The sequence below is a fragment of the Perca fluviatilis genome, chromosome 6, assembly GCF_010015445.1.
Source record: "Perca fluviatilis chromosome 6, GENO_Pfluv_1.0, whole genome shotgun sequence".
Lineage (NCBI taxonomy): Eukaryota > Metazoa > Chordata > Actinopteri > Perciformes > Percidae > Perca > Perca fluviatilis.
In genome coordinates this window covers 38943215-38957169 of record NC_053117.1, presented here as the reverse complement: position 1 = coordinate 38957169, position 13955 = coordinate 38943215, and positions in this window count along the sequence as shown.

The window sequence follows — 13955 nt, the reverse complement described above, 5'->3', positions numbered from 1 at the left end:
ATCCCGGGCATTGCATTTTAATCCAAACCTAACATAGGGCCTAATTTTAAGAAAGATCTCAGAAATGTGGGAACATAGGGCTGTGGGACCCCCAGTCGTCTATGTAATGTAACTTTGCTATATTCTCTCCCAACACGCTCCGTACCATTACAGCAATCTGCACCGTAATACGAACTGGGGAGGGATATTTTAATAATCAGAAGGAGATGTCCTAGAGGGGAAGTTTAAAATATGTAATATATATGAAGCTTGGAAGATGCTGTTATAAGTTCTAAAACCCGCTAAATATCTTAGAGATGTATTTTACGTATCAAACAGAGCAGCCAGCAAAAGACAGATCTTACAAAGGAACCGTACATTTATTTCACATCCCCCAGACTTTCCTGATTGTCAGAGCCTTTTGAACGCCCCTTCTCTTTGCCTCTTTGACACGACCCCTTTGAAGACTCCTATATACTGGTGGAATGAATAAAACAGTTCAAACCAGTTACAGGGTTTAAAACGGGGTTAGCTTGACTTCACCTTGCTGCTTTTTATCCTGCAGACATGCAGTCTTTTGACAGCTCTGTCCTCCATTCACTCGTCCAGCAAAAAAAAAAAAAAACCTAAACTGTGGTCCCTCTCTTCTACCCTCCAACCTCTCTAACTTACCTCGTTTCAAAAAATATACACCCTGAGCCACATTTTATCACAATTATCTACCTTTCTTCGAGAAATCGTTTGAGAATCTTACTGCACAAATGTGCAAGTGGTAGGGGAGTCTGTATTAAAGTAAATTCAAAGAGTCGGAGGTTCACAGGCGAAGAAGTAAAGTGATGGAATGGAGACGGCAAATAAAAACTAGCGCTGGTTAGCAGAGAGTGCAGCGCGGAGTTGAAAGCCCCCAGCAGCAATCTGCTAGCACTTAGAGTAAAAAGCAACCCGGGGTCAATATCTAAAGCCAAAGACTTAGACACACAGACAATTTCAGCCACTTGAAATTGTTAACCAAATAACCGTTGTTTAGAAAGGACCGGGGGAAGGTACGATTCGCTTCTTTTCTATGCGTTCTTTCTACCCCTGCCTTTATGTTTCCTGCACTTTTTCTCCACTTGGCATAATTTCTCCTGGACTGTGTTCATGTCTTCGTTTTCTCTCTTTCTCTCTCTCTCTCTCTTTCTCTCTGTGCTGGCTTGGCACACGGAGGCAGAGATAGATGGATGGATGGACTTGGCAGGCACACATAGCCAGCCTGGTAATGTGAGAAAATCTGGTGCCAATACAGAGATGCTACAGATGGACATGACATGTTGCTGTTTTTCTGTTTTTGTCAAATATTTTTTAAATTCTTTTCCGCGTCTGTCCGTCTTCTCACATGTGTTTAAACACACGCACACTCTCGGGTGGTTTCTCGCCGAGGTCTTTTGCTCATATAGGCTGAGAATTGGCCATTAGGGTATATGTTCAAAGGACACATCATCAACGGCTAATTAACAATTATTAACTGTTCTGCTGTGAAAGAAGACAAATTACCATAAATTACGGCCTAATTAAAATGTGATTGCTGGCTCAATAGTTATAAATCATTCATTTTTAACACCCTTATCACATGCGGGCGGAACCAATTCAACAAAAGGTCTATTAGACAAAAATGAATTCGCTGGTTTCTTTCAACACGCACCCCACTTTCTGCTCCCCCTCTCCCGCTGCAGTCATTAGCCGTAATTACTCTACGTAACACATTGGCTTTATCCGTAAGATATTAAAGAACAATTGAACCGCAGCCTAATTGCATTAAGTGAAGTCTTGTGTGGTATTTTTAACTCTATACATGCAATTAGTGCATGGAGATGTAGGGGTAAACTGAGGTAACCAACCAGGCAAGTGCAGTATGTGAAGCAACTAAAATCCATCTGAAACTTCAATTCTAATAAAGAGTCTGGGGGCCCTACCTGGCACCCGGCGCAGCGCAAAGCCCGACTCAAGTGTCTTTGCTAGTTTAAGACCGACGCAGCTGTCAGTTTCCTATCGAGCGCCCGCGTCGTTTAAATTCAAATGCACCTGCGCCCATCTGTGGCCCATGGGCGTACTGGTCTTACAGGGAGGTGTGTTCAGGTGCATTCTGAGACATTGCTATCTTGAGGCAGCGGGAAGTGATCGCGCCATTGACCAACAAAAACCTGGTCTAAAGTCAGTGGCGCAGCATTTCATTGTTATTGTAACAGCAAATTAGTCAAATGCTCCTAGGCTCGTGCACAGCGCACGCAGACTATGCTTGATACACACACAGGGACGCACAGCAGCACACAAAACATGCAGAAGATTACAAATAAAAATATTACGGTGCAAACCGGCCTTCATAATAGTTAAAGAGTAAGATCCTTTTTTTAAACATAAAATCATCCGCAAAATTGCGTTCGCTAAACCTACAAGACTCCATAAACAGTTATTTTAGCATCGCAAAACACACTTCATTCAAAGTCGACAGAAACAAAATAAAACTATAAAAAACGATTTTTTGGTTTTGGTTGAAATAAACACATAGTTTACCGATTTACACGTGAAAATATGCTGGCTCTATACACGCTAAAAGTATTGCTTTTTACAATGGAGTCTGGTGGGTTTAGCGCTAATGACCTCAGAGCTGTTTCTGGTTAAACAGAAAGGTCTTAAAAAGGTCTATCTCTGAAGGGATCCTTCCCATAATGTTGTCAGACACTTAGAATAATAATCTGAGCCTGTAAACAGCATGAACAGCACTTTTAGTGGACGGAAATCACTGAAAGTGTGGAATTGCCCATTAATGTTACATTGCAGCCATGGTTCAAAATTGGCACCATAGCCAAATGCTGGTAAAATATACAAGTGGCTGGTAGATTTGCTTCACTCACCAGCCAAAAAAGCAATGCTAATCTATAGAGTGGCTGGTCAAATTTGAACATTCACTAGCCATTTGACTGGTGGACGAAAAGTTAATTTTAAACCCTGATTGCAATTGTTTCTCGCTTAATACTGGACCAATTTAAAAGATGGTGTAACCATTAGTCACTTAGACTCAAAAACTTGGGAGAATAGGGTCCAGGTTGAAAAAAAACTAAGTTACACTTTAAATACCCTTAAAAGCTTTAGTGTGTAACTTTTTGATATTAATGAACATCCGTTACATTCAAGCCGTTGCTACAAAGCTAATTAAGACTCTCAGCTCCACACAACTCTCTCTGGATTTCTCAGTAGGACTATGTTCAGAAGATTGTGTCGCCTGGCGACAAGTGAAGATAATGACCTCTTCTGAAGAGTCCATCATGTTTTTTTAATCCTCTGTGTCCTCCTTGACTACTAGCAGCTGTGTGGAGGAGGGGTGAGGGGTGGTGCGCGATCACGGAAGGCTTGTATCATGTGGACGCGCCGACAGTGTTGTCATTACTTAGAATTCCTCATGAAACTATGCACTATAGCTTGAAGGATTACATGTTTAAAGTATCAAAAGTACTTGGCCCTAAATGGCCGTTTGACTAATTATTATATATAATATCATATCTTTCTCCTTTCAAAGTAAACCAATATGTAAAGTAATTTGTAACAATAGCTGTCAAATAAATGTACATCTTTCAGTTCTTCAGGCAACTAAAACTATAATCTCCAACTTCTCTTCCACATAGCTGTTGTGTATTTGTTATCCCAGAGCTCCTGTTTGTAGGATTTTTCTGTCTATTTTTCCTTTGCCTTTGCTCCCTCCTCCTCTCCGTAACAAGCTAAGCTCTGGGCCCGGCGAGGTGAGCAGAGGTGAGCTTACGGGGGAGAGAGGTGTATTGTTTAGAGCTGCTTCCGACTGACATCCAGGTAAATGGGTAAACGTGCGCTCTCATCCATATTCCAGCAACCTGGGCAGAGGCGTTTGCCCAGAACCTGGTCGGGGCCAGGGTATGAAATATTAAAAGGATAAAGTGAAAGGTGGAGTACCCAGAGGGCTTCTGGACAGTTAAACAGCTCTTTGTTTAGATCTTCACCGCCTGTTATCCCCGCCTGGCATCCACCTCTGTGAGACGCTGGGATTTCAGCGAGCCTGCATCGTGTATCTCCGCCAAGGTCAGTGCACACACACACAATACACCAAGTTAGCATCAAACTGTGCTGTATGATCAGCTCTTACCATCCTAGAGCAGCGCCAATGATGGAGCGTGTTCACAGCGCACAAACAAATCAATAACTCCGTGGATTGCATGACTGGAGAAGAGACAGTGAGGGGCTGGGGAAGATGTGGGGGGAAAAAAACGTGAAAGATGGAGCATTTTCCAGGTTCCCCCAGCCTCACTTGGCAGGATGAAACCTAGTCTGAATCAAACGGAAGTACATTTCCTGCATTAAAGCCTGACATCTGGCCCGTGGCTCACGCTCTCTGTGTGTTGCCGTTCTAAAAATCCCTTTCGCTACGGGAAACAAGAACAGCCTTCTAGCTAGCAAGCTACACACTGAAAATGTCAAGTTTTGAAGAATATTTGGACCGTGCTACAAGGCAGGCCTGCTTGGTTCTTTCAGGGAATGAACACAAAGAATGTGTTTACCATTTCCTCTCTAACTGGGACGTTTTGGGACCGATTGGTGGGATTGCTGTGGACGAAGTACACACAGAGATACACTGGTAAGAGCCAATGCGGTTTAACCATGGATCAGCTCATTTAAATAGCTCACGTTACTGTATTGTGTCAACAGTTAACTTCCTTTAATATTGTATGTGGCATTTTCTTTTGCGGGGTGCAAATGTTCCCCCAAAACAAGTTCCACCCCGAGTCTATTTAGCAGAGCCACCGTCGCTGCGTCCGGAGCTTAGCGCCGCCCAAGACGATTGTGATTGGATTAAAGAAATGCAAAAAACTCAGAGCGTTTTTTTTTTTCTCCTATCTTAAAACGTCTCTGTGGCGGAGCCAGACTTCACTTCACATCGCTGGGGAGTAAGGTCTGGCAATGCGAGACTAGATAAATCTTAGCCTGCTGTTTGACTGGTTGTGCGCCAAGTAGGGACTCAGCTATATCAGATTTCAATTAACCACAGTTCATAAGAGCCATCCACGGAGGTGACATGGCCTTCACACTCTCCATCCCCTGCTTAGTTGCAGCCCCAGGGAGAAGGTAATGAGATGGCTTTCTATCTGGCTCTCCATCTCCAAACGCCTGGCACTCAGGGCCAAGGGGGCCTGTTGACACCTAGGGCAGGTGCTTGGCCCATTTTGGCTCTGGCCTGCAGCCTCCAAGCATGTTTGGCTTGCAGTGGCCACACAGTTTGCCCCTCTGGACTGCTCTAGGGGGGAAGATAATGAATAGTCTGGATACAGGTTTGTGCAGGTACACGCATGTTTATGTGTGTGTGTGTGTGCAGGATTTATAAATAGGTAATGAATATTAAAATGTTTTAGCATTTCATATACGGGCATAGCCACTTTCACAAGCTTCTTTGAATATAATGTTTTTTAAAGCATTCAGTTGAATCTCACAGCAGAATTTCAGGTGGATAACAGAAGATTCCTCCCGTCACATCCGTCACTGGGAAAGACAAGAGGCCTCCAAACCTGTAGTTCACTGCTCAATCACTTGAGTCTAATTTGTATGCTGATTCAATCACGGAAAAGGGAAAACAAGGTGCAAGAAATGACAGACAATCACTCAGAAAACAAGGGAAGGACACACAGGCAATTCTTCAAGCGCACAGCAGCAAATGTATATTGTTACTCTGTGTTAGGCTACCTGCTGCTGGCTGTGAGAGACCGGTGGATGGGGAGCATGTTGTGGCCAAAGACTGTAGGAAACAAAATGGACCAAGAAGCTTTAAAAGTGAAGCCAATGCTGAAGCTCCTTAAAGCTGCATTCTCTCTAACTTCCAGCAGGGGGCAACTCCACTGGCCCCAAAAATAAGTCTGTTTCTATAGAAGTCTATGAGAAAATGAGCCTACTTTTCACTTGATTTATTACCTCAGTAAACATTTTCATAATGAGTTCATGGTCTCCATCGCTAGTTTCAAGTCTTCTTCAATTCAGCATGATGTTCATTTTGTAAATGATGGTCCCATTTATTTTAAAATAGACGATACAGCAGGAAATGCTTTAGGACCTGTCAATCAGGACAGAGGCTTAGCAATGCTAACCATGCTAACACTGTGGACATTAAAATAGACCTCAACTTGTTTTTGGGTGTTGTCCATGTTTTCATCTCAAACTGTGACCCTCTCACTGTGTGTTTTCACTTCCTCAAAGTTAACTGGAACATTTTGGTCGCCTAAAAAATGTCTTGTTCAGCGTTCTGCCAACCAAGCTAGCTAGCTACCGCTGGCGTTAGCTGGTAACTTAAGGGAAAGTTTGACAATTGTCTGTACTGCCGTGCATGCAGATCAATGGCGTCAGCACCCGGAGTTCCGTGTATAACCACCGGTAAATCTCCGCTGGATGACTCGCTTCAGAAGGGTTGAAAATCAGCACCTTTCCATCTTTAGCGTTTAGCTTAGCGCAGCGCCACGACACCAAGATGCCGATATGCCCGTATCGTCAAACTTGAGGCTTTAAAACGGCCGTCCACACACCAATAGGTGAGGTCACGGATGATACCTCCATTATTTTTACAGTCTGTGGTTGAGGCGTCCTTCAGTAGTCCAGTGGGATGTGAGGGGTTGAGGCTGACGCTAGCGGTCAGGGAATTTCCAGGCCAAGGCTAACGAACCTGTGAAAAAAGAGGCTCAGGGTGAGAGATAAAAAGTTGGTTCTGAAGACTATTTTTGATGTCTCATGTGTTCATATGTCATTGTTGTGCCAACATGGTATCCTTTGGAGTCTTTCACTGGTTTGTTTCCGACTAGAATTCTGCCTTAGACAGAAGCTAGCGGAGAAAAAGACTCGCCCCAGTATTTCCACGTTATGCCAGCAACATTCATAACCCGAGTGGGGCCGAGAGTTGGGGGGATGCAACAGTGCATCCGTCACCGAGAGGAATGGCGGTGTCATCCCCGACTGCGGTGTGGAATCACAGGCAGTCGCTCGACAATGCACTTCTTTATGGAGGCACTTTTTACATTCTGCTGAGTAGCCCTGGAAAAATAAAAGCTAAATCTTAGCTGTCAGCATCACGCTTTGCTGCACTATAACACTGTCCGGTGTTTTCGGGTACTCAGAACAGAAACACGGAAAGTCCACATATTCATTGACGCTGAATGCATCGTAAGAGAAGAATGGAAAGGCTGCTTGTGTCTTTATACATTTCTATGCGTGTGTGTGTGTGTGTGTGTGTGTGTGTGTGTGTGTGTGTGTGTGTGTGTGTGTGTTGTGTGTGTGTGTCTGTGCTTGTGCTTGTTTGTCTGGTGGACAATAATAGGGATGAGAAGGTCGCGGCGTGGCTGCACAGGCGTTTCAGAAAATCAAATGGCTGAACAGTCAGTAATGAGGCAGACAACAGAGACTCAGCCAGACCCCGAAGATTTGAAGGGCAGACGGAGGAGAGGAGAGAGGGGGGTGGGAAGGGATGACAAGAGGGGAGAAAATTATTGAATTAGTCAGACAGTAATAGCAGAAAGAGATGAGTATAATGTGAACATGCACTGGATGTGGGGGGGATGGGGGTTAGGACCCGAAATATGAAATCATGCAAAACAATAGCAGAACTAACAGCAGAGAAAAAAAAAGATGCAGAGGATTGAATTGGCGGGTGAAGGTTTGCATTATTCATCAGAGGGAGAGGTGTAAAGTAAGAGGAAAAAAAAAAACATCTGCACAGAGAAAGGAGAAGAGGAAACGAGGAGAGGACACCAGAGGGGGTTAGGGGAGAGGACACGAGCGGAGGAGATGAGACGGCGAAACAAGAGAGGAGAGGAGGGGAAAGGAGAGGAGAGGAGAAGAGAAGACACGATAGGAAATAGGAGAGGAGAGGTTTTTGGTTTTCAAAGTGCCTTTATTGGACCAAGAATTACAATCCCCAAAATCAAAAACAAGTCCAGAAAAGAAAAGAACGCAACAAAACTTGTCAAACCAAAAAATGTGCTTTTTATAATCAAAAATGACCCCCCCCCCCCTACAATCAGATTGATTTATAATGCTGAAATAGTCATTAGATAGTTGCATGCCTGTTCTCATTTCTGAAGGTTTGAAGTATGGACGCCACTGTAAAGCTACTCAAGATGGGCTTCTCTCATTGGTCAATCCGTGGTTGATCACATGATAAATAAGTGTAGCATTTTGATTGGTTGCGTTTGGAAAAGGAAAGCAAGTCACTTCCTGTTAGACTTTTGTGACTTAGGTAGAGAATTGTGTGTAGTGTTTTGAAAAACGTGTTTTATGCAATAGAAAACTGAGTGAAAGGGTGAGAAATAGCTTGCAGTCGCTAGGGGCGATAATTTATGAAACGCTCCTGTGGGTCATATCAGAGGGCGGGAACAAACGACCCGTACCGTTGTATTGAGGAACAGTTGTGTTATAGGTGTGTTTAGACGCTCGCGCCACTTGGTGAAGGTTGACGGGAAATGCGGTATTGAAAGCTGACTGGAAAGTTCTTCAGTACATCAAAATCCACCATGTTTCCGAAACTGGCAACATGAACTTGTTTCACTGATCCACCTGGAGAAACTGCAGACTAAATGGGAAGAATCCAGGGTGTGTAGTGTGTGTGTGTGTGTGTGTGTGTGTGTGTGTGTGTGTGTGTGTGTGTGTGTGTGTGTGTGTGTGTGTGTGTGTGTGTGTGCATAGCGAGTTCAGACCAAAGAGTAGCGACGAGACGAGATGAATCCTCCAGTTACTCACAACGCTCTGAAGCCGCCAGTTCACACCAATGCAACGAGACGGTGCGGTGCGTCACCTTGATAGCACAACAACTCTTTGTACTTCTGTCTAACTTCCGACTTTTACGCAATGTTTTTGTAGCTACATATATATATATATATATATATATCATTTGTTGCATCTAAATACGAATGAGGATACATCGAATTGTTATTGTTGTTCTTATTATTATTTAGGGGGGCTTAGGAACATTTTGGAGTAGCTTCAGCACCCCTAAAATAGGCCTAACGACGTCCTTGATCACACCCTCATTGACACCGCTTTTATAGTCTCTACAACTTTTTGGGATTTTTGTGTCTGATAACTGTGTCAGCACATCTGATCTGTGGCATTATGAACAGGGGCAACTTTTACTCCGAAAGGCCATGTAGTGTGTGTGAGTGTGTGTGTGTGGGTGGGTGGGTGTGGGCTTGTTTAACTATATTCGTGAGGGCCAAAAAATACAGGAGTCCAGTATACTTCTGGGGTCCCGACAGCTTTGTGGGGCCAAAATGCTGGACCCCACAAGTTTAAAGGTCTGTTTGAGGGTTAAGAGTTAAGGATTAGGGTTAGAATTAGGTTATGGTTAGGGTGAGGGTAAGGGTTAAGGTTAGACATTTAGTTGTGATGGTTAAGGTTAGGGTAAGGGGCTAGGGAATGCATTATGTCAATGACAGGTCCCCACAAAGATAGTGCCACAAACCTGTGTGTGTGTGTGTGTGTGTGTGTGTGTGCGTGCGTGCGTGCGTGCGTGCTTTGTTGCCTTTGTATATTGGGTTTTGATTTTCATATATTTTTTTCATATGTTGTCAAAAAAACATCAAAACAACAACAAAAAAGAAAGTTCTTCACTACTTTGGTTACTTGTCACATCTGGATGTCAGCGGACTTATAACATGTCAGCGAGCGGACAAACTCCTGCAGACCACTCTATCGTATGATGTGTGTGAGCCGACCGAGGCAGCTGGAGGTATCGTGATACTTCCTGTCTCCCGTCTCCCCGGGAGCCCGGCTTGCTGGTATTCCTGGAAGGTGGTGGTGCGGGCGTCAAAAAATGTGTCGCTTCCTCTGATCTGCAGTCACACAGCGGATTCCCAGGGAGCGTGTCACAGAGGGCGGGGAGAGAGAGAGAGAGAGCGGGAGAGAGGGGGCTCAAATGCTCTGCTCGTTACTCTAAACGCCGCCTAATTAATAATGTATCAGAGAGGACGCGCTGAGACACAGCAGGGCTCCTCTGCTTGTCACAAGCACTGACGCGCACACACACACACACACACGCATTACACACACACACACACATATTTGGGACTGATCAAGCCTCAGCCTTTTCCTTCTTCTACAGAAGCCACCCACCCAACGCTCCTCTCAATATTCAGATAGGGAAGCAGGAAAGAGACGAGGAATACATGTGTACATACCATTGTCGATGACTCCTCCAACCTGCTGGAGCCCTGTGCGTACATATATGTACCCACTTACTGCACGCGCTCACAGAGACAAACAGGAAGTGTCTTTTGGGCTTTGTTTCCGGCGCATGAATTTTTATAAGTGAAATTTTATGGTAAACCGAGCCGGTGTATGGAGGGTTGGGGGGTTAGTTTCTGCTCTGACACACTCTCAAACATGCACCCACCCGCGCACACACGCACACACACACACACACACACACACACACACATCCAGCCTGGATGTAGCGTGGTCTCCGGAGAGATGATGACAGGTGACACCGAGCTGGTGTTGAGGTAATGGCTCCTCCTGTCCGATTGAGTCTCTCTGTTCTATACCACACACAAAAAACCTGCTATTTCATTCTCCTTTTTATTGTGTGTGTGTGTGTGTGTGTGTGTTTGTTTTAAAAAAAAAATCTAATCTTATTATCCAAAAGCTGTCGAGCCAGCTGTCGCGTGGTGTCCTTGTTGGAGACAGTTTGGGTTTTAATGGTGTGTGTATATACACTTTAAATAAAAAAAACACAAGCATTGGTTCCTACGGAGGAACGTTCAATCATTACATATCCATGCATTTGCACAGACATAATCTATTCGTAGGTTATCAATATTACCATGCTGTTGTATTCATATATATATATATATATATATATATATATATGTATATGTTCTGAGACAGCTTAACATCCACAGCTGCTCTCTGCCTCCTCCTCTCCTCTCCTCTCTCTCTCCACCTCACTTTTGATTTATTTGCTTCTTTGTTTGTGTGTGTCATATGGAGAGATGTAAATTTAGCCACCCCAAGGGAGAGCATCCTCACTAGTGACACAAAAAAGACTGGAGAGAAGAAAGAAAGGAGAAAAGAAAAAAAAAAACAGAATAACATAAGCCAACAACAAGTGAGAGGGGGTGGGAGGGAAAAGTAAAGGAGGGATTGTGGTTTGAGAGATAAGGGGAAGGGAGGGAGGAGAGGGGAAGAGAAGAACAAGAGACGGAGGTTTGAGATGCGCAGGACTCTGTAAACAGTCGATGCGGGGGCTGGAAAATTAACGCTGCATAAATTGTGCGAAACATGTCCTATTTTCTCTCCCTTTTTTTTTTTTTTTTTCCTCTGCACCCTCTTTTAAAAGGGTTCAAGATGCAGGGCTGTCAGGCGAACGCCAGACAGGCGTTTTCTGACTTTGTTTGATCCGGGCTCCTTTTTTTTTTTTAAAAGAACACATCCCAATGACAGAGAGGAGGCAGAAAGCAGGTCGCTGTGTGGCTGTGTGTGTGTGCGTGTGTGTGTGTGTGTGTGTGTGTGTGTGTGTGTGTGTGTGTGTGTGTGTCTGTGTGCATGCGTGGAACAGGAGAGACGAGCAGACAGGAGACACATGTAGACAGACTTTCACAGTTATCACACCCTCATTGACACCGCCTTTATAGTCTCAGCAACCAGCTCGCTCTCGCTGGGAGAGCGAGATGGGATTTTTGTGTCTGATAACTGTGTCAGCACATCTGATCTCTGGTGTTATGGACAGGGGCAGCTTTTACTCTGAAAGGCCCAGTACGGATGGACACAAACAGGACAAATATACCAGAAAAAAAAACACAATCTGACACTCTAGCAAATGGAAATGAGTTGTGTGTCAGGGCAGGTGTGTCGGTTCAGGCCGCATCCACACTGCTACCTCATTCATTTTTAAGCAGCGTTTTGAGACAAAAACGATCTCCGTCCACACAAGAGTTTTACCTCCAGTAGCAGAACTAATCTCCGTCCATATTAACACGTCTGAAAACACATATCACATGACCGTTCACACACACTGGGCATGTGCGTGCCGGTGTAAACAGGAAGCAGATTGTCTGACGTTACTCTGCGGTTAAAAATCATGGATGTAGAAGTTGAAAATACAGAAACTACTTTTGGAGAAAGAACAACAACGGAGAAAAGTAAGAACAGAGATGTATTATCTTGGAGCTACAGCGAGGTAGAACTGTTACCACAACTTTCCTTTCGCGCCACCTTATGTGAAGAAGGCAATGAGTACTAGCCAATCAGAGTCAGAGTAGGGCGGAGTCTTCAGGGAATATGGACGGGGAAAAAGTCAATCAAACTACCGTAAAATAACAGGCTGGGCTCTTGCCAATGGCTCAAAAGAGGTAAATCTGGCATGTGGATTGTAACATTTCCAAAAAAACTCTCTTGCACACTCATTGCTAGTGTGCCATTGGTTGAGCTACCATGTGCCAATGTTGGCACGTGTGCCTAAGGTTGCTGACCCCTGGCTATCAGAACATTTGGGTTTCTTTCAACCAAATTGCCCAAAATTAACACGGAAGGTTCCATGCAACGCTTTTCACAAGTAAAATTCATCTATTCATCATTTATTGAATTTGTTTGTGTTTTATTGAATTTTATAGAATTATTCTGACTTCACTTTGACAGCCTGTGATTATTCATCAACATACGTTCCTTTGATCTGAAATATTAGTCAAAATTAGTCATACTTTCTGCTTTCTTAACTCAAAAGTTAGATATAATTTCATATAGGCTACATGGGGTATATTGACCATAAATTCCAAAAATGAGTGTAAAACTAGTGGCAATAAGTTGCTGTTAGTGTATACTGGTGGAAGTGGGAAAAAAAGCCCGAAAATGCTACAAAAACATAGGGGGAAATGCTGCAAAATTTGTGACAAAAGTGTCAAAAAAAAGTGTAAATTGTTTTTGCCCCTGAAGGACAACATAAGGATTAAACCAAAATGTAGTAGTGTAGATGTAGGTTTAATAATGTATAAGGAATGATAGATGGGGATGTATTAAAATCACACAACTTTTCTTTTCCCCCCTTTTTGCAGTCAACAATTATATTTTTGAGGCCATTCTGTCCGAAACAATAACTTCTTTCCTTCTGCTGCCGCGATCGACTTCACCCTTTGTGTCAAACTACATCTGCCTGCGCTCGCTTCGCCAGATAATGAATTCCAAACAGAGTGAAGAAGAAGAAGAAGAAGAAAAAAAAAAGCAGGGCATCTCTCATTGCTCTCTTTTCCCCTCTCTCGATCACAACAACATTTCCATTTATAATTTCGATTGTTAATTTGCATGAGAAAAATTAGTTGGGTGACATGCGTGATGTTTTTTTTCCAGCCCCCCTTTTCTTCTCTGCTTAATTTTCCCACTAATTATAAGCAGCAATGGCACATTATTTACATAAATAATTGTTGTTCCTTCTGTTCGCTCATATTTTCCTCCTTTCTTTCTTTGTCAGAGTTGTTTTGGCATTTGTCGTCCGCAGGGGCGAATCTCCTCTGAGGAACATTTTACGCATGTCTCCTGACTGAAATATCTTGGATCTGGGAGTGTTTTTTCCGCCGGATGTTTGTTGTGGTGTTTTGCTGTCCTTTGTTCAATAAATAGATTCATCCTACATTAATACTTCCCTTCACTCAAAACTTCTAAACCCTCATAAATAAGTGTGTCAGTTGTGAACATTTTGCTACTATTTCTTACTTCAAGGCAGATCACGTTTTCCCGCTTCTCTATCCGTGAATTTACAGAGAAAGTTAAAAGGGGAAAAGCTCCTCAAAGTCCGGACCATGGTTCGCATCGAACGACAAGTCCATCCGGGACCTAGTCTCGCTTTGCCAGACCTTCCTCCACAGCGCTGCGGAGGAGGGTCTGGGTAGTCCACACAGCATTCCGGGATGGGAGGAAAACGTGCTCTGGTTTATTGGCATTTCTTTAAACCAATC